General features: G+C 40.2%; 1 protein-coding gene across 3 annotated transcripts in view; it reads right to left on the bottom strand.

The window, feature by feature from the left end:
- LOC127440521 (protein FAM110B-like) overlaps positions 1-21,524 on the bottom strand; it is a 59,094-nt gene that overhangs the window by 16,471 nt on the left and 21,099 nt on the right. For all 3 annotated transcript variants that reach the window (XM_051697153.1, XM_051697155.1, XM_051697154.1), the window contains exon 2: positions 7,517-7,607. The gene's annotated coding sequence lies outside the window, so the exon portion shown is untranslated. The remainder of the gene's footprint in view (positions 1-7,516; positions 7,608-21,524) is intronic.

The raw sequence follows: 21,524 nt of genomic DNA, 5'->3' as shown, positions 1-21,524 counted from the left end.
ATCAGTCTGTTCAAACAGAGAAGGGACAGCATTTACAAAAATCAAGGACTCTTATGTAGGAATTAGTCAATACGTGGCAGAGACACAAATCTGTTTTTGGCATGTCTAGTTTGGAATTTTTCACCATCTGACATTTGTTCTGCCAAAATTTCTAGACAGAAACGTATTTGTCTGAGACACTTTAATTTTATTTGTAACACTGGCAACGAAAGGACTACAGTTTTTTATTTATTTTTTATTTTTTTTGTATATTTGTGGTTCTTTGAGCTTCAAACATAAAAGGTTGTAATGGAGAAAAGTCTCTGAAAATAAACCCAAAGGTAAACAGGTAATCTGTTAAAGGCATCATTCTGACATCCAAATAAAGAAAATGACATATTGTGGGCTATCTGGCAAGTGTAGGTAGCAACAGTGCACCTGTTGTACCAGTGTATTCTGAGGAAGGCATCAAAATCATGCACAACCATATCTTCTTTGGGTCAAAGAGGGCAGTATATGGATTTATAATACAAACAATATACTGTATAATATATGCATTTGACAGATACTTTCATCCATAGGGACTTTATTTTATGGTATGCGTTTTATCACTATGTATGTGACTGGGAATTGAACCCAGACCTTGACGTTGGCCATGCACTACCAGTTGGGCCACAGGAAATGTAATTTGAGAAAGCAACTAATAAGCAACTTACTAGGCTTTAAGCACATTGAAATGATGCACCCTATTTTCCTGAGGGTTACCCTCAAGGAAGTTGCTGTCAGATGTTTGTACAGTATTGGACATCTGTACATGCTTTATAGTTGCATGCACATGAAGATAAAGAAGAAGAAATACACAGTGGATTCTTTTTAGGGGGATAACGGTTCAAATTTCTCACAGTTCGGTTTGTATCACAGTTTAAGGGTCACAGTTTCGGTATGGTTCGGAATTTGCTTTGTTCAGGAAAAAAAATATTACTGCCAAATCCAAAGAATAATCTATTTGGCAAACACTTCAACAGGTTTTCCCTTAAATAACAATCATTGTTTTACAACAGTAACCATAATTTAACCATGGCATTTGTAGTAAAATCATAGTAACCACAATTTAAACATGGTTACTGTCATGGTTATAATATATAGTAAAATCATGGTTACTATATAGAAACTACAGTATTACTGTTATGAAACCAATGTTAATTGTATCAAAACCATGATTTCTGCTCAGAAAACTTACATGCAATAAGATCCGTTTCCGAGTAATCATTTTGAATGGGTGCTTTATGAGTGAGCGATTCAAATGTCTCAGATCCAGGATCGGCCAGAGCCCACTGTCTTTCTTTGGGACAAGAAAATAACGGCCGTAAAACCCTTTTTGGGTTTGACAATTTGGCACAACCTCTATCGCGCTTTTCACGAAGAGTTTGTGTATTTCGGCTCATAACACTGGCATGTCTTCGGACGAAACCGTGGAAGACAGAACGCCATTGATACGGGGTGGCTGGCGTGCAAATTGGATCGTATAAGCATGTTTGATCGGTTTTTTGCACCCATTCTGAAATACCCTCTAGGGCTCGCCACGCGTCTGCGTAACGGGACAGAGGGCAATTTGGTTTGCTCACCATACGATATAATGCGTCGCTCACCATAGGGAAGTGGTTGCGCATAATGTGTGTGCTTTGAAGAGGAAATGGGCTCTTTATTGAGAATGTGTGAGCATCTTGTGCATTTGCAATGAGTGCTGTATTCTTTTTCGCATTAATTGCATTTTTTATTGCATTTATTTGAGTGCAAGTCACAGAAACAACATTTTGAACAATACTGTGAACAACAATATTCCTTTCCTGACAAACAGCAGTGGAGAGATGAGGAATAGTGTTTTGTGTCTCCATTCGAGCCTTCTTTGAAGCAGACCCGGAGGAAACAGCGGGCTCTGCTTTCCGCTTCAAAGGGCTGTGCTCGTCAGGAGCAATTTTGCTGCACGGGGGGGTGTTCTGCCGGCAGCAGCAGGTGCCAGTGCTGAGGCAGCAGGTATGGGGCTTTTAGTTGGGCGCTGGCTTGAAACAGAGCGAGGGCAAACTGGCTGTGATACAACATTTGGGCATAAACTGTCTCATAGCCCGTGACTGCTGCTGAGTCGTGACGTAATGCTCAGCAAACGTATTCACAGAGCCGCCAAAGAGGCTGGCTGGAGACACTGAAGCATCCAACAGTGTGTCTTTTTCCCTATCACTCATTTCTGTGATGGTCAGCCATATATGTCAATCCAGAACTGCCAGGTTGTCCATGGACTTGCCGATGGCCTGTGTTGTGACTTTTGTGGCACACAGCGCCAAGTCTGTAGCAGTGCGGAACTCTTTGAATGTCTCTGGATTGAAGCCTTGCTCGTCCATTTGCTTGAGGAGCTTGGCTTGAAATACCTGGAGCTCCACCATTGCGTGGAATGCTGATCCAGCTTGTCCTGCCGCTGAGTAAGCTTTTCCAGCCAGTGCGGACCTTTGTCGACACGGCTTGGAAGGATGTATGGGGTGTGATTTCCATGCCCTGTTACTCGCTGGGCAGAGATGTGCCGCTACTGCCTCCTCCACAGGGGGTAGTTGGGCATAACCGTTTTCTTCCCTGTGATCCACATTAGAGAGGATGGCGTCACTGCGTAAGCGTGCTGAGAAGGGCGCGCACCTGGGGAAGAATGGGGTAGATTTGTGGAACGCGGCCGCTTGACAGTGTCCGGACTGCAGGAACCATTCATCGAGGCGAGACTGTTCAGGTTCCTCTGGGGGAGACCATTTAAGGTTAAGATCTTCGACCACCCCTGTAAGGACGCAGAGCATCTACCTGTCAGTGGTGTGTGCATGCTCCTTGCCCTCGCTGGGGGGAGGGGCGGCAGCATCATCCACTGACCACTCGCCTGATGCAGCGAAAGACATGACATCGTCATTGTTATCCCCAGCGTCAGAACCACTGAACGAGGTGAGGCCACGTGCTCTTTCAGAAGGCCGGAGCTCGTCTCGCACATAGCGTATCTGAAAACATGCGCTTCGTGGAGATTGAGGGGCTCGCGTGGCATGTGCCGGCACAAGGCTCGACCTCGCAGCCCCGCCGTGCCTCCTCGTGTAAATCCTCAGGTTTCAGAGAAGGAGGCAGGTGGGAGGGCGCGTGAGGCTGAATCGTCCCTCAGAACGAGGGCGATTCACGAGCGAAGTATTTTGAGACTCGTGCCCTCACAGTGAGGACAGTCTGTCTCCATGAGGACTGACTCTGCGTGGGTGTGGCCCAGAAAGTAAATGCAGCTCTCATGCTGATCTGACAGCGGAATGTGCTTCTCGCACAAGGAACACTTACGGAACGACATCTTTAAAAAGACACAAACACGTAAGTGACTCTTTTAGATATATAAATATATAAATAAATATATATTCATATTTATAATCACACAATATACAATACACAATATACAATTGCTTTGTAAGGATACACAACACCTGCCGAAGCATCAAGCGGCAAGGGGGAGTGATGTTCGACGGAGCACTGCAGGGGAGTAGAGAGTCTTCTCGTTGCCGTGAAGATTCCGCCCGCTGACTCGTGTATATCAACGTGAAAGGTAGAGGGCTTCTAGACAAGAGATTATCGCTGTCTTAAAGGAAGTAATTCTGAGGAAATGGTGTTTGTGCACCTGTTTTTATAGCAGACAGTTCTATATTATAGATCAGTGGTTGACCCACGTGAAACACAGGAGGAGCATATCCATCTACAGATCCATTCAGGTGCATTAGCGGTGCTTGTAACTGTGCCTGTCTGTTTGACGCTTTGTTTTCTTGACCAAAATTTGTGCTCCAGATGCGTCATTAAACTTTAGGTGAACCGACCGTGGTGCCAATGCTTCCCGAACCGTGGGTGGCCAACCTAACAGGTTCGATTTTTTACCGAGAACCGTTACACCCCTAATTTATTTCAGCCAATGAAATTATACAGTTGCAAAAGATTAGAAATATGAATAGAATTTCAGATTAAAGTTATGCAACTAAACACAATTTACTGATACGCTGGAGTCTGCTAGGCGGATTGGGCATCACCAACAAAGTATGAAAGGGGGACAATATAGCACTGAACATAAAAACATCAGAATCAGAATGAGCTTTATTGCCAAGTATGCTTACACATACAAAGAATTTGTTTTGGTGACAGAAGCTTCCAGTGCACAAACAATACAATAACAAAACAATAAAAATAGAAATGTTTTAGCAATTTTTTGTTTTTGATGTTGGTGCAGTAATCAATTACATCTAATCAAATCTGTGAATTAATCACTGAGAGCAATGTTTATCTAGCTGATGTAAACAGATGCATGGGGAATTAATGCAGACAGAGGATCCTCGAGTGCCATGCTGTGACCTAGTTGAAAATATACTAAAGATCATGGGACAAATCTCATCACTCATGAACTTGCTCTTGCCTCATCACCCCATAGCTTAAGGGCTTTGATCGCTCATAGAATAGTGAATGATCACTGCATGCATACAATTTCACATAGAATCTCTAACCATAAGAAACCCAGAGCGCAACTCATCCATCAAAAAGTGCATTGTGTCTTCATTGAAGTCCCTAAGCTCTCGTGTATTTAATGCTTTATCTGTCCCAGATGTGGGAGAAATAATCCAGTCAGTGCTACTCAGGGAGAAGTACAGCAGTGACAGAGCGCTCAGAATGGCCTGAGTTGGCTGGTAAAGCTAACGTTGTGGATTGGTTCACACAGAATCACTTTGTCGTCTCAGTTTTCAGTATGTGTTAACATGATTCGTCATGACACCTACACTGAAGCTATACAATTTTAGTCTAGAGATTATATTGTAGTTCCTGGTTAGATTTTTTTCTGACAAGAATGTAACTGAATGTAACATACTAAGAAGGTGGGATTGAATGCAATGGTTTACCAAAGAGATTCTCAATTCATGGTTGCAACCCCAAAATGGGTCATCACAGGTCTGTCCTTATAGGGTCGAGTACAGAAGGGTACAAACAATGCTAAATGTTATAAAATGAAATAAAATAAAATAAAATGCAACTAACTGTATAATCAGGCAAAGTTAGGACTGGCAAAATAAATAGGCTTATCAACTTTTAAAAGAGGAAAAATCAAACCAAACTCCATTTGGTCAATGCAAAACAGTTATATATCAATACAGTATTTTGGTGCAAATTCATCTATCACTTGGTACAAGGCAGCCAAATTAGTCAGATACCAACATCTGGCTATAAATTTCACATATTTAGCATACAATATCTGGCCTAGTGTTTCATCCATGGGTTCAACTGGTACATGACACTTTCTGTCGTATATAAATATTTGAACATTACATTTATATGTATTAACTTGCTCTTTGCCTATGCATTTACAAAACTGCCAGTTCCTATTTAGCCTATGTCACGTTAATAACTTTGTACGTTGATAGGGCCTATGCAGTTTTTTTGTGATCTTTATCAATTTCGGTTTAATTTAAAGAAATTTTTGTAAGATAAAGAGTTTTGGTACTGTGTTGGGTCTCCCCTTGATGTCCAATGTAAAATATATGGACCGGTTCAGAGCCACTGGCTTAGCAGTCTTGAGCCCTATCCCAAATGGCACCCTATGCCCTTCCGGGCCTCCTCCGAGTCCAGACTTTGGTGACGTAAGGGAGTGAAGACAGATGGGGCGCTAGTCAGCAAGGCCATGAGGGTGCATGAGTTATAAAACTGGCCATTTGGGACAGACTTCCAGACTTTAATCAAATGACGCATTTTTATACATTGTTTTTTAGATACATACAATTAAAAAAATTATTTTTAGAAAAAAAGGAATTGGTAAAAGGAAAATTTTAAACTAACTTTACACTCACTCTTGAATATGTGTTTTATTAAATAATTGCAAGCAACATACTGACAATAAAGCATTACAAGATGAAATACAAAGTGCACATATAACAACAATAAAACCCCGTCTATTCAGAGAACAAATAAACATGACTCAGACACCTGGATGGTTGCATGCAGGTACATAACACAGTCAAATGAATCGAAAAGAAAACATGCATCTCACACACATCGCAAAAATCCTTTTATTTTTATACACAGCCACACTTTTTCAGGTAAATATATTGCGGTAGACCGAACGTTGCTATTGAAATAAATATAATATATCTTGCAAGCTACAGCTATGTGCAGGAAAGTCCTGTCTTAATATTTTTGAGACTCACATTAATACTAAAATCCACTTTAAAACAACAATAGTAAAGGTTTAGTTTTTAGTTACTTACTTTTATGAATGCAAAACTTCCCAAACAAAATACAATAAATAAATATTCAATAGAAAGTGAATGAGTGGTTCCATCTCTGATAAACTGAATAAAACAAAGTTTTTTAAATCACCAGCAGGGACTGCTGGGTAGAAGACCGCTGGGGAACTCGCACAAATGCAGGTTCCATGGAAGGGTGCAGCGAGGGTGCAAAGGAGACTCTCGTGAGAACCCTTCTGAGTGCTAAAATGTCAAATGGGACATCCTGCTGTCTCGTGGACTTCACGGGGATGCGCAAATGAAGGCCACGAGACCGCAAGTCCACATCAAGTGTCCATTTGGGACAGGGCCTTGGACATGTGTTTCCTAACAAGACCACAGGTGGAGGCCTTAAGATCAAGTAGCTTTAAGATTCTTCTGGAAATGTTATCTCATGTTAATTAAAATAAACAAACTGTGAACTAGACAAGCCACAGATGAATTAAACAACATAATCTAATAATTTATTTAATCTATTTGTCATTACTGAGGCTTGTGAGTTTGGTTTAATGACAATTTATCTTACACACTGCAGAGTGTGAAGCAATTTCTCCATACTGAAAGTCTCAGTTTGCAAAGGAGACTCTGCCAGTGTCTCCTGCAGTTGTGTTTACTGATTGTGAACAATGAAAAATGGTGTTCCAAATATCATGTGATTACATTTTAATGGCCTGTTAGTAAGGCTGAAACACCTCGACTCCATCACTGTCTTTCCTCAGATGTGCAATTCTGGGGGTTGTGCAGGATTGGGAATGATCAGAGAGAACCTGTTGGCTTGTACACCCCTTAAGCTTAGGAGAAAATTACATTAGAAATATGTATCCTACAGTAAAAGTTGCTCCCTCAGGTAACTAATGTCTTCTAACCCTCTCTGCAGGAAGGGTACATCTGGTAAAACACACAAACACTACACCACCAGGACAGGGGAATGCAAACATAAACTATCACAACTGTGACCCTGAATAATGGATTTGACTCAAGGATGTTCCAAGTATTGTCTTCACAAATAATGCTCTGTTGCACAATGCCATGTAGAACACAAATATCCTGTAGCTCAACAGGTAGAGCATGTTTAAGGTCATGGGTTCGATTCCAAGGGAAAATACAAACTGATCCTTATACCTTGCATGCACTTTAAGTCACTTTGCATAAAAGCATCTGCCGAGAAAATAAATGCAAGTCACTGGATGGAAAAGCATTTGCTAAATAGCAAATAAGTAACCAACCTGTGTTTGGCTCAGGTTTTGACAGGATCTGAGCTGGTATCCGAGCCACCCTTCTCCTCCAGCTGCTGTAGGTTATCAGTGGGGGTGACACCTGAACAATAGAAAACACAAGGTAAGATGCTGCAGTCACACTGAGAAATTTAATTGAATCAAAAGCTAAGGGAATTGTGGTCAAATCATTATGGTAAGGAACAAACCTAAACCTAAACTTCTGCAAATAAGAATGGTAGGCTAGGTTTTTTTCATTTTTGACAGTAATTCTCCAAAGGCAATAAACAGTAGTCAGCTATGCAGGGAAAAAACAAACAAGAAATCATAAAAAAGAACATTATTTCTGTATAGCTTGATCCATAAAATAGTAATCACAAGAAGAACAAATACAAGAGCTTCAAAATATATTTGCGAAAAAGTCTACAAGTCTGGTTTCTTACTGCAGCAGAGCACTGATGCAAGTCATCTGATTGTCTGGGCATTCACAGTGGAACGCATATATGCAGAAAATGAATGATGATTGTTTGTATGTTGAGCTCACAGCGTTCATTCCCTTTCACTCTGTTAATGAATCATCATGACACTACAGAAAGCAGCAGATGTTGGAGCTTTGCAGGCCCACAGGGTTACATACAGTTTGTCATTTCATGGGGGAGTTCATCCCTACATGGACATCTAAGGAATAAGAAAACTTGTGGAGTTCTGGTGCAAAGCGGGTGTTAAAACAGAGAAGCTGCACAGGACTCGAACGAGATGCAGCACCTTAATTGCGCAATAACCATGTTATCACCTCAGTCAGAGTTACAGCAAGTACACAACCTGACAGCGAAATTCAGCCTCACTTTATAAATGCTACATTTTGTTGCCCTTTTCAACATGTTTTGCTGCATTAATTAAGACACACTGGTGAATTTCAAAAAGGTATTTCTTGTGTATTCACTAGAATGGTCATCACAAAAAACACCTAGAACGGTGGTTTCCACCTTCTTGATTCATTTAAAAGACATTAAGATGCGACACATCGACCAAAGGTGTCCTTGTGATGTATCTGTACATAGACAATTACTACCCAGATCTACAATCAACTGGTTCATCCTTACATTGCACACACATTGTACAAAGGCTATGCCACTTACAAATCCATAAACTTAATGCTGTGAAGCTAAAAGAAACAATTAAACGGATAACAAATAAATCAGGTCTATATATCTTGTGAGACAGAGGATCTGCCTCTCCTCAAATCCTGTTCACTGGCTCATGTCCAGACTCATGACAGGAGTGGGTGTCTTACAGGAAGAACGCAATACAAGAACTCCACTGGCAGTGAGTGATGAGATGCACCTAATACCTATTGTACATCATCACAGCTGCCCTAAATCCAGCATTATGTCTATCCTTTGATAAGATCCGTCATCCCCTTTGTGCAAAACCAGGTGTCCTCTAGGACCTCGAAGTATGCATGGCATGGCCTGGTTGATACTGCTTGATCCTGAGCCTCTGAACTGACTATACAGCTTAACCTTCATTTACTTGACACAGATAGACACTACATCACTTTAAGTACATGGTCATCTCCTTTTGTCTATGCTTCTCCATTTTAATGTAAGGCCTATTTAAAGGTTAAGTGTGTAATTTTTTCGATGTTAAAATACTTTCTCCTATCCGAGTTTAATGTACAGAGACAATTTTAAGGCATTTGTGGGTTGTTTTCTCAAAATAGCAGCGACTGGAATCATAAGGAATTTAACGTTTCCATTAACAATAGTTTAGTACTTTTTAGGGAGAAATATTTGGAAATAAGAAATGTGATTCTCATTGCTATTACTGCCCTCAGCAGCCTGTCGCAAAATTATCATTTCAAATTTTAACAGAACATATTCTTGAAAATACTGCCACACAAATTAGAAGTATGACAAATATGTTACATGGTGAACATGTTTTAGAAAACTTCTATACTAAAAGTCCCAATGAGAGCAGAATTGAGATCCAGTCGTAGGGACATCCCTCGCTTTTGACATGGACATTTTGTATTCCATTCAGAAGGCAATCCTCACAGAGTGAACTGCCGACTTTCACATTTTCATTTATCTGTGAGCAAACACCAAAGGCTGCATTATTATTCCAAATGAGTCCCGAGCCATGAATCACATACAACAGCATGTGGGTGAGTCAGTTCCCAAATCTAAAACCAACAGTGTCAACTTAACTTAGTGCACTCCTATTCCTCTCCAGCGTGAAACTAAAGAACAAAGCCAGTATAACAGTGTGAAACATGAAAAAAATGATCTAGCAAATGATTGTTGGAACATCCTTGAAAGGAGAATCAATCTGTAGATGTCAGTGAATACTAAAACAATAGCCATCAAAGAACGCTCATCAGCAAGACACAAGAATCACATTATGCTGCTGACGGCAGAGCTATTTATGTTGAGAGATTCTGATGATGTCTCTCACACACACATAAACTCTTCACCTTGGCTGCTACTTATCTTTAATGACGCTCTTACAATGCCTTTAACTCAGTCATGTAAATGTGGCTGCAAAACCCAACATGATCACACGGGAAGTCGGCACGTTGTTTCCGAGAGTTCCAGTATGCTAGGATCGGCCACATTATGCCGACTCACTGACAAGCGCAATCTCCTATCAGACATTTTTGCATCAGCTCCAGCGTGTTTACCTTACCTTGTGGTGCAACCAGAAGCGCATTTCATCAGCAGCATAGGAGACCCCAGTTCAGATCCCACAATGAAACCAAGAAGTAATCACATTCACATAATCAGTGATGAGTGCGATTCAGAGGTTGCATTTTTCCCTCTAACATTACATTTTTACTCCACTGATGGTTAGGTTTAGGTTTGGGTTGGGGGATTCAGTTTATAAAATATTAATTCCTCTTCACTGTATTACAGCCTGTACAGTTGAAAACATCTTGCTTCACAACTCACTTTTGGCGCCCCTCCATGGATATTTTACCCAGAAAATGGAGCTCACACGTGCCCATATGCCAACACTTAACAATTTTGTCACTGAGGGCAGTGTTTCAAATTGCTTGCTTGAACTGTCGGATCCTACCAAAGGGGAGGACAGCAAGTGAAGCAACGCTTACCCCCGCCCAGGATGGGACCAAGATTTATAAAGTTTTGCGTTTGTGCCCTAGATAAAGGCGATGTTGCTTGTGCAATACCTTTGCAAAAGAATAAGCAACATTTTTCATTTGAACAAAATTATTCGTTTCAGCCCTACAATGAGGGCAAGCATTATTTGTGCAATACCTCTGCAAAGATAAACAATGCTTTGCCATGTGAAGGGACATTAATGGTGCTATAAGTGATTTATCCATTCTACTTCCACGAGACCGAGCAATTGAATTAGCCATGCCCCCTCTTTCCAAAATCCTGCACTCCAATGATACAAAAATGAGCTTTATTGAGAGCAGAAACAGTTGTTAAAGACAACAGCAGCAAAATAGTGTCCTCAACTGATAACTGTTATGAACAACATGGCATAAAAATGGCATAAAGCCTCAATAATTCGCTGTAACTACAATACTAAAAGAATGACCAAAATGATTGACAGGCAGAAAGCGTGAGTGACCGTGGCCCAAGGACACATTTTTATGTACTGTTTACAGAGTCTAGAGCTGTCACAGAGATCGATGAGATATCTCACAACACTTATTTTATTAATATCTTTCAGGGAGTATGACATTTTTTTGCCTATCTTTCCATGAAGAAAAAAAAAATAATAAAATAAAAAACACACACGCTTATAGCATCTTTAAATGCTTTTATATAAAACGCATTTGCGGTGACATGGGACGCTTAGAGGCACGGCCCGAAAAACATGCTGCAGTTGCGGCACCTATACAGCACATTTGCGCTGCTTAGGAAATGTACTGAGCCGATAGCAGAAAACACACAACAGTTGCAGTGTCATGGGATGCTTAGTCGCATGGCAAGAAAGACAAGCCGCAGTTGCAGCGTCTGGACGGAACATTTGTGCTGCCAGCACATTTGTATTGCCAGCACTGATTTTATCCCAATAAAGTAATACAAATACCTTACTTACCTGCAACTAAATGTTACTGCCCTGACCACAAGCACATATAATGAACACATTTGTTGTTAAACTAACGTAGAGAGCATTAATGGGGAGTTTGTGTTTTGACCAGCAGGAGCAGTAAATGAACTGTATGCAGAAACTTGAGTAATGAAGCTTGGAATTTCAAATGTTTGTGATAAAGCCCCATTGTGTAGAAAGCTTCATGGTCCTATCACTAATAAAATAATAGTTTCAGTAACCCATAGTAATATGACTCCCTAAACTGTAATGATGCCAGAAGGACTCATGAAACATGTAACATACACTATATTGCCAAAAGTATTCGCTCATCTGTCTTTAGACGCATATGAACTTAAGTGACATCCCATTCTTAATCCATAGGGTTTAATATGACGTCGGCCCACCCTTTGCAGCTATAACAGCTTCAACTCTTCTGGGAAGGCTTTCCACAAGGTTTAGGAGTGTGTTTATGGGAATTTTTGACCATTCTTCCAGAAGCGCATTTGTGAGGTCAGACACTGATGTTGGACGAGAAGGCCTGGCTCGCAGTCTTCGCTCTAATTCATCCCAAAGGTGCTCTATCGAGTTGAGGTCAGGACTCTGTGCAGGCCAGTCAAGTTCTTCCACACCAAACTCGCTCATCCATGTCTTTATGGACCTTGCTTTGTGCACTGGTGCACAGTCATGTTGGAACAGGAAGGGGCCATCCCCAAACTGTTCCCACAAAGTTGGGAGCATGGAATTGTCCAAAATCTCTTGGTATGCAGAAGCATTCAGAGTTCCTTTCACTGGAACTAAGGGGCCAAGCCCAGCTCCTGAAAAACAACCCCACACCATAATCCCCCTCCACCAAACTTCACAGTTGGCACAATGCAGTCAGACAAGTACCGTTCTCCTGGCAACCGCCAAACCCAGACTCGTCCATCAGATTGCCAGATGGAGAAGCGTGATTCGTCACTCCAGAGAACGCGTCTCCACTGCTCTAGAGTCCAGTGGCGGCGTGCTTTACACCACTGCATCCGACGCTTTGCATTGCACTTGGTGATGTATGGCTTGGATGCAGCTGCTCGGCCATGGAAACCCATTCCATGAAGCTCTCTATGCACTGTTCTTGAGCTAATCTGAAGGCCACATGAACTTTGGAGGTCTGTAGCGATTGACTCTGCAGAAAGTTGGCGACCTCTGCGCACTATGCACCTCAGCATCTGCTGACCCCGCTCTGTCATTTTACGTGGCCTGTCATTGCTGTCATTCCCAATCGCTTCCACTTTGTTATAATACCACTGACAGTTGACTGTGGAATATTTAGTAGCGAGGAAATTTCATGACTGGACTTGTTGCACAGGTGGCATCCTATCACAGTACCACGCTGGAATTCACTGAGCTCCTGAGAGCGGCCCATTCTTTCACAAATGTTTGTAGAAGCAGTCTGCATGCCTAGGTGCTTCATTTTATACACCTGTGGCCATGGAAGTGATTGGAACACCTGAATTCAATTATTTGGATGGGTGAGCGAATACTTTTGGCAATATAGTGTAGCTTGGTATAGGAATTAGTACCTTGATTTGATTGATAATTTCTTGTATTAGAGTGCAATCTGCATTGTGCTGTTAATGAAGTACAGAAATGTAATGAGTAATGTCTATCGCTAGGTATGCAGCAACTCTCAGAGGGCACACAGCAACATACATGTATGATCTTCCCCTTTCGGGAGAACAGCGGATGTAGACATGTGAAGTCAAGAAAACACTTTGTGATTTAGCATGCGATGGGAGTGACAGATAAATCATCTTAACTTAATGGATGTGATCAGACCCTGTACACTGAAGTACTTGCGTATAATGACGTGCATGATTACTGGAACCTGATTCCCCTATGGGGAGTACACTCAGGCATGCAAACACTGTGGTAAACAGATCAACATTTGTGAACCTAAATTTGGTTACCCATGTAAAGTGGCCCCACGTTGGTGGAAAGCACGGTCACCTAACATGATCGGTGAGAACAGAGTAATCAAGTAAAATGCAAAATTGATGCAGTATAAGTGATATGACAAACAGATAATTGATAACATTGATAGCAGGAAGCCTGATACCCCATCAACCACCAGCTATATGCATTGATGATTGTTCCCCCAAAAGAAGAATAGACTGAGAACTTACATGTAGCGTATTTTCCTGATGGAGACCATTTGCAGTGAGGAGTGTAAACATAAGTAATAATCCAACATAAAGCGACTGCTGCTTGGAAAACCGAGGCATAGCGTGTGACATGATTGTGTTTCACTCACATGAACAATGAGAGGAAGCTGAGCAGGCTTATTAAGCTGAGGCTGTTTTGTGATTGGATGAGATACCTGAAAGAATGAAGCCTGAGATCTTCCTGTTAGAACTACGCTTTAGTTTGGTTATGATGTGAAAGTGGTTTTCTGAACTCTGGTACACACCAGCAAAATGCAGTCCAAATGACAACAACAGGGTGAGTAAATGATGACAGAAGTTTTTTTGAGTAAACAGGCAACAGTGGAGGCTAGAAGGCCATACAGAGCCAGAGAACATCAGAGAAGATCTTTCCCTAAAGGAGAGGAAGTCAGTGTCTGAATGGACCTGCGGGCCACACAGATTTAGACAACTTGGGAGCAACTCCCACTCTTGTTCTAATTTTCTGTGCCCTGCAGATGCGGTTGAGACTTCAACATAAAAACAAAAACGCCAATCCAATGGTGGAGGAAAAAACATAAAAAGAGCCATTTCAACAATTCATGATGAACCTGTCCCTGCTTCTCTCAGGACATCCAACAATTGGGGAAAAAAGTCTAGGGGCTCTCTTTAATTTAAGCTCTACTACTGGAAAACAGGACAGTCCCAAACCACTAAAAGGAACATTCCTCATTGCCACAGACTGAGAGAGGTTTAGTTTGAGGAAACTAGGCCCATTGGGGCCAAACAGGTTGGAGGTGTGGCAGCTTTTTGTACAGACCCTTTTGTTTACCAACAAGGGCAGTGAGGGAGAGGCTGGCCTACTTTGAGGAGGGAAATGAATCGGTTTGTTAGTATGTTAGGAGTTGGATACAAGGAGCATCTCTTCACTAGAAAATCCTTGCATAGCGGCTTACTGTAAGAAAGAAACCACGCTGTGGGCCGGCACCCAGAGCAGCTTAATGAGAGCTCATATAGAGAGGGAGGCAACACATAGGCCAACTGACTCTACCCAATCACTCAATGAAGGGCACACACTCACCATGCACACATACACACACAGGTTTCTAGTAAGTAATATTTAAAACATTCGTTAATACACTCTAAAGGAGAGATGGTCAGTATTCTGAGCTAACTCACCAAGTAGTATTAAAGCCCAAACTCTCAGCCTTTCAAAGTATATTCCAATTGTCTGTGCATGCATACACAGATGGTTGGAGCATTCGTGTTTGACTGCTATGAGATACTATGATTTCTCATCAGTTTAGACCTATAAAGATGTCTTCATTTTCCTTCAGACTCGAGTTAGGCCTATATAAATGTGGGTTTCTCCTGACCTCCTCACACACGTGCTCTTGACTTGCACATCCACTGTTGTTGTTTCCACCTTCGTCTCTTAAAGTTTACCAGTGATTCCGTTTTCTTCTTGCACTTCTTTGTGAAAGCAACGGCTCAATTTGTGGATCCACTAATTAGTGCAAATATTTTCATGCTGCGCTTGCAGAGTATGCATGTTAAGGAAAATCGGGCCATGCACATTTAGTGCTTGAGCATTCTGCTGTTGACGAAATTAGCATCACGCGTCCTAAGCCAAGATGCTAAGCGTTCACATCTAACTGAAGTATACTTTAGACTTAAAAAGCTGAAGTATGTAATTTCTGCACCACCAAGCAAAATTGCATATATAAACTTTGTTTTCAAAACAGCTTTCTGAATATGCCCCCTGTCTGTCAAACAAAGAGATAGTCCTGCTTGGAGCCCCAACTCACACCAATGGTTGAGTAACGTTGTTGGGGTGGCTCCAAGCGGGTCGCTCCAAACAAACTGAGCAATTTTCAAAGTGCCTCAAAAAGACAGTGCTTACCATTTTTTAGAAAATTAACCTATGAATTGCTTACTAATAGCTGTCTCTGCATATTAAACTAGGATAGGAGAAAGTATTTTAACATAGAAAAAGTTACATACTTCAGATTTAATACTAAGCTGAGACTGGCTTTTCGGGCTTCATATTCACAGGAATAGTTTGCCCAAAAAGGAAACTTCTTTCATTGTTTACTCGCCCTCATGTCATTCCAAACCTATACAACTTTTATATCCATGGAACTCAAAGGAGTTAGGAAGAATGTTCATGCTGCTGTTTTCCATACCACAAAAGTAGACAGTGACCAGGGGTTGTCAAGCTCCAAATAGGATGAAAAAGCACCATAAAGGAAATTCAAACCACTACGATATTAGTGACGTCTGATTCTTGAACGAGTCGTTCTTTTGAGCCAATTCTCAGAAAGTAACCAGGTGGCTCTTATGATTTACTAGACCGGTTATTGAACCAAAGAACCTGTTCGAAATTAACTACTCAAAACTACATGTAGAATCGAAAGCCAGCTTTTTTTCAAAAGAACCGAATGAGCCAGTCCAAATACCTGTCGAAGTTTGCAGAGGATTTCAGAGGAGTCTATTGAGTGAGCTGCTGATACTATGAGCTTGCCTGTACTGAGGACATGAACAAGCCTGGGGCAAAATGTACGTTTCTTTAATAAAACGTACTGAAAATATGATTATGATGAGTTTTATTAAATATAACTTGTATTAAAGCATGCAAAAACTTAGAGAGATGTAAATTAATTGTACTATTGTTTATTGTGCATGCAGATAATATTTTAAGTTGTTATAAGCTGAATCAGGGTATCTTGTGAGTTGATGATCTCTTTATATGCTTTAGACACCTAAACGTTTCCACGTTTGTGCATCAGTGCCTGTACTGGGTGCTTTAGGTGCAAAACTTTAATGTTGGATACTTATCCAAGATATAGTCAATATTTGTCATAGGCTATTCAACACACAGGATCACAGGATGAAACACTGATGGCAATAAACACCCTTATGTGTTTAAGAACAAGTTCGCAGAAATGAAATGGACTTCCCATCACTATACAATATATCCCCAGTCTTCAGAAGATGGGTCATATGGATCTGCAACAATGTGAGGGTGAGTAAATAATCAAAGTTTTCACTTTAGGGTGAACTTACTTTAAAGTGCATACTTATATAGACATCTTATAAAAAAAAAAAATTAATGACCACTGATCTGTCAGACTGACTGAGAAACACAAATTGAAAATAAAACAAATAAAATTTCTGGAAAACCCCAATTGAGAAATATTGTTACCTCATAAAAATGTGAACACATTAATAGTCAGGTTTACAACAAAGAAAAATCTAAATATCCCAGAACAAATTTGCGAATATAACCTTGTTTCCATCCCATGTGTTCAAGAGAACAAAACTGTCACTTCCTGGGAAATTGACGCAAAATGGAAATGGAAGTTTTAGCTAATGGGGAAGCCACTTCGGCTCATTTATTAAATGTAACAAAATTATTGTGGTTTAGAGCATGCAGACAAAAGCTCAGACAAACTTTATGTTTGCTAGCAATCTGCAGCAGATGTCTTGCGTCTGAGAGTGAAAGCATGTAAGACAGTTCTGTAATAGTAGGTAATAATAGCCAATCATTTTGCTGACAGGCTTTGGCTCAGAATGACCAGAGGAACAATTAAGATGCTTGAGATGAATTTTATTAGCATCTTGTTGTTGCCACCCAGTATGTTTTATGCCTATTTCCTTTTTAATATACATGGACAGAAACTCTGCTAGTGTCAACTAATGGATGAAATCAAGTAGCCGTCATCAGATCTAATTTACGCCCCTCAACTGGAAGCAAAACAACCGTCAAACCCCATCAGTACAGTGTGTTAGAAGATTTACACATGAACTTCACAGTATGGCTGCTGAGGAATTTGATTAACACAAAGAGGTGAGCCACTGTTTATGTTGGACAGATAGGGAGGACGTGCAGTCTTGTCATTATAAGGGTTGTCACTCAGGATTAAGGGGAAGGGTCAGAAAAGCAGTAGACAGCTGGTAGAATTCATCTCTCATGCACAGGCCAAAGGCAAGAACTACAGCATGAGCCTTTTCACAGGAAACTCACCTAAAGGGCTCTCCTCAGCTCACACAGCTATAATAAAAGACTTTTAAAATATTTTTGTCAATACACTGAGGAATAAAGGTAATTTCAGTAGTGTAATAAAGTTAATTTTTTATAAATTAATTAATTTTTTATTTTTTAAATAAATAAATTTTTTCGATGGTAAATTACCAGAGACGTAAAATACTTTCCTATCCTTGGTTAACCATAAATAAGTCATATGTAGGTTGATTTTCCCAAAATATGTAAACACTGTGACTGTTTGTTTGAGCATCCTGACCAGATTGACACAGCAACACATTGGCCCAAGTAGTGGTGTGTGTTTGGGGCGGGACTTGTCCAACCAATAACAGACAGGGAGAGTACTCTGGAAACTTGTTTGAAAACAATTTTTGCAATTTCATTTGATGATGCTAGCGTATAGTGACTCGTATAACGTAATGCTGTATGAAAGCCAGCTGGAGACTCAACAGAAACAAAACTATCACAAAACAACAGCAGCATGAGCATGCTGAGACACATATGCTACTGTATAATCCTTTAAATGTGTTTGCCCATTCACATTTATGCTTATTTTAACAAGAAGATATTTTGGGCAGTGCATTTTCCCTAAGGAATAGGCCTCTGTTTACTAGAAACCTAAACAAAAGCTTCACAGACTCATCCGTCACATAATCTAGTTAATCAGTATTTCATCATGCTCCATGCCATCATTACTATGGAATGCTAGGTCAAATAATGTAAATACATTTCTGATCAAATTTACTCTGTAAATCTCAAATTTACTTAAAGCAATTTTTTTTTTCCTGGCAATTTTAAAAATAGCTCTGCAGTCTGTTCCCGTTCCCTCCTTCACCCTTTCTGCTCCCCAAAATGTCTCCGTAACCAATCAAAAGACAGAGAAACACAAACACCCAAATTGCTGCTGTATGACAGGTTAGAATCAGATGCAAACACTAGTGCACCTTGCATCAGGAGCACACATTCATACATATGCAAACAGAACAAACACAAATACACACTACACATTTGAGCCCACATATACTGATATACATGCATCAAATAAACTGGAATTAAAAGCTCATTCTTTATCTGACTACATTTTAAGCAGGCATTATGAAGCAATTTTCCTAATGATTACTCCAGAACTACCTCTCCTCTACTACAGAATTTTTGCAGGGCTCATCAGGTTTTTTTTTTCTGCTTGCCTGGTTGGACCAGTAGTTCACATTTTCACTAGCCCTCCATATACAGTGGTGGCCAAAAATATCGGCACCCTCGGTAAATATGAGCAAAGAAAGCTGTGAAAAATATGTCTTTATTGTTTATCCTTTTGATCTTTCATTCAAAATATTCACAAACATATATCTTCTAATGAATATCAAACAATTGCAAACAAAAGTTTTATCAAAAAAACAAATATTTTTGTCAAATATATGTGTGGCACAATTATTGGCACCCTTTTATTCATTACTTTGTGCAACCTCCCTTTGCCAAGATAACAGCTCCGAGTCTTCTCCTATAATGCCTAATGAGGTTGGAGAACACATGGCAAGGGATCTGAGACCATTCCTCCATACTGAATATCTCCAGATCCTTCAAATTCCGAGGTCCACATGGTGGACTCTCCTCTTCAGTTTACCCCACAGGTTTTTTATGGGGTTCAGGTCAGGAGACTGGGATGGCCATGGCAGAACCTTGATTTTGTGGTCAGTGAACCATTTTTGTGTTGATTTTGGTATGTGTTGTGTATCATTGTCTTGCTGAAAGATCCAATCAGGGGACATTTTAAGCTATCTGGCTGAGGCAGTCAGGTTTTGATTTTTTTTATCTGTTGGTATTTGATAAAGTGATGCCATGTATCAGAGCAAGATGTCCAGGACCACTGGCATAAAAACAGCTTCACAACATTAAAGATCCATCACCATATTTAACCGTGGCCATGAGGTACTTTTCCATATGGCTACCTCTCTGTGGCGCCAAACCCATCTCTGGTGTTTGCTACCAAAAAGCTCTATTTCTGTTTTATCTGACCATAGAACCAGGTCCCTTTTGAAGTTCCAGTAGTGTCTGGCAAACTGAAGATGCTTGAATTTGTTGTTGGATGAGAAAAGAGGCTTTTTCCTTGAAAACCTCCCAAACAACTTGTGGTGATGTCTGATTGTAGTTTTGGAGACTTTCTGACCACAAGATCCAACAAAATTTTGCAATTCTCCAGCTGTGATCCTTGGAGAATTTTTGGCCACTCAAACGATCCTCCTTACCGTGCTTGGAGACAATATAGACACGCATCCTCTTCCAGGTCGATTCTTAACATCTCCAGTTGATTGGAACTTCTTAATTATTGCCCTGATGGTGGAAATGGGTATTTTCAATGCTTTAGCTATTTTCTTATAGCCATTTTCCATTTTGTGAAGCTCAACAACCTTTTGCCGCACATCATAACTTTATACTTTAGTCTTACCCGAGGGTATCTGGCTTGTGTGTTACTTCATATTTATACCCCTCTGAAACAGGAAGTCATGGCTGAACAATTTCATATTCCTAGTCACCCAGGTATACAAAAAATGTCAAATATGAATGGGAATATACTGTAAATATATTTTACTCATAAGAATTTCTAGGGGTGCCAATAATTGTGCCACACATATATTTGACAAAAATGATTTTTTTTATAAAACTTGTGTTTGCAATTGTTTGATAACTATTAGATGATATATGTTTTTGAATATTTTAAATGAAAGATCAAAAGGATAAACAATAAAGACATATTTTATCACAGCACTCTTTGCTCATATTTACCAAGGGTGCCAATATTTTTGGCCACCACTGTATGTGATTAATGGTTATTTTAGCAACATATTTATAAAAATTATATAAAATATTTCTTAATATAGAATTATATTTTTCATTTAACATTACATTTTCTTTACCAAACGATATAATGCAACTACCATTACAGAAGTATTGCAGATTGAATTAAATAACATTAAAGGGATAGTTCACCCCAAAATGTACATTCTCTCATCATTTATTCTTCTGTTGAACACTCTGCTGGTCCATACAATGCATGTGAATGGGTACCAGAACTTAGAAGGTCCAAAAGGGAGATAAAAGCAGCATTAAAAGTAATACATATGACTACAGTGGTTAAATCCATGTCTTCAGAAGCAATATGATAGGTGATGGTTAGAAACAGATCAGTATTTAAGTCAATTTTTTATAAATCTCCACCTTTGACCATCCCCAACCAGTAGGTGGCTGAATGTGGAAGTGAAAGTCACTTCCTCACCAGAAGGTGGAAGATAAAGTGAAACTGTAGATTTACAGTAAAAAAGGACTTATATATTGATCTGTTTTTGACCCACACCTATTATATTGCTTCAGAAGATGTGAATTTAACGACTTATCTTATGTGGAGTCTTATGGATTACTTTTATGCTGCCTTTGTCCTTTTTAGACCTTCTGAGTTCTGGTCAACATTCACTTGCATGGTGAGGATCAACAGAGCTGAGATATTCTTCTAAAAATCCTCATTTGTGTTCTGCAGAAGAAAGAAAGTCATACACACACACACACATGCACACATATGCTCAACTGCCCACTGCCACCCACTCTTCTCTCACTCTCTCCCACTCTAATCTAATTACAGCCCCAAAACCAGCTGCTTGTGCTGGCAGACAGCAGTGGCAGAACTGGGGCCAGTGCGCAGTATCGGCTATATCAAATTTTCATAAATCAAATCTTTCCAAGACAACCTTTTTATACT

The sequence above is a fragment of the Myxocyprinus asiaticus genome, chromosome 5, assembly GCF_019703515.2.
Source record: "Myxocyprinus asiaticus isolate MX2 ecotype Aquarium Trade chromosome 5, UBuf_Myxa_2, whole genome shotgun sequence".
Lineage (NCBI taxonomy): Eukaryota > Metazoa > Chordata > Actinopteri > Cypriniformes > Catostomidae > Myxocyprinus > Myxocyprinus asiaticus.
This window is presented reverse-complemented; position numbering and strand designations above follow the sequence as displayed.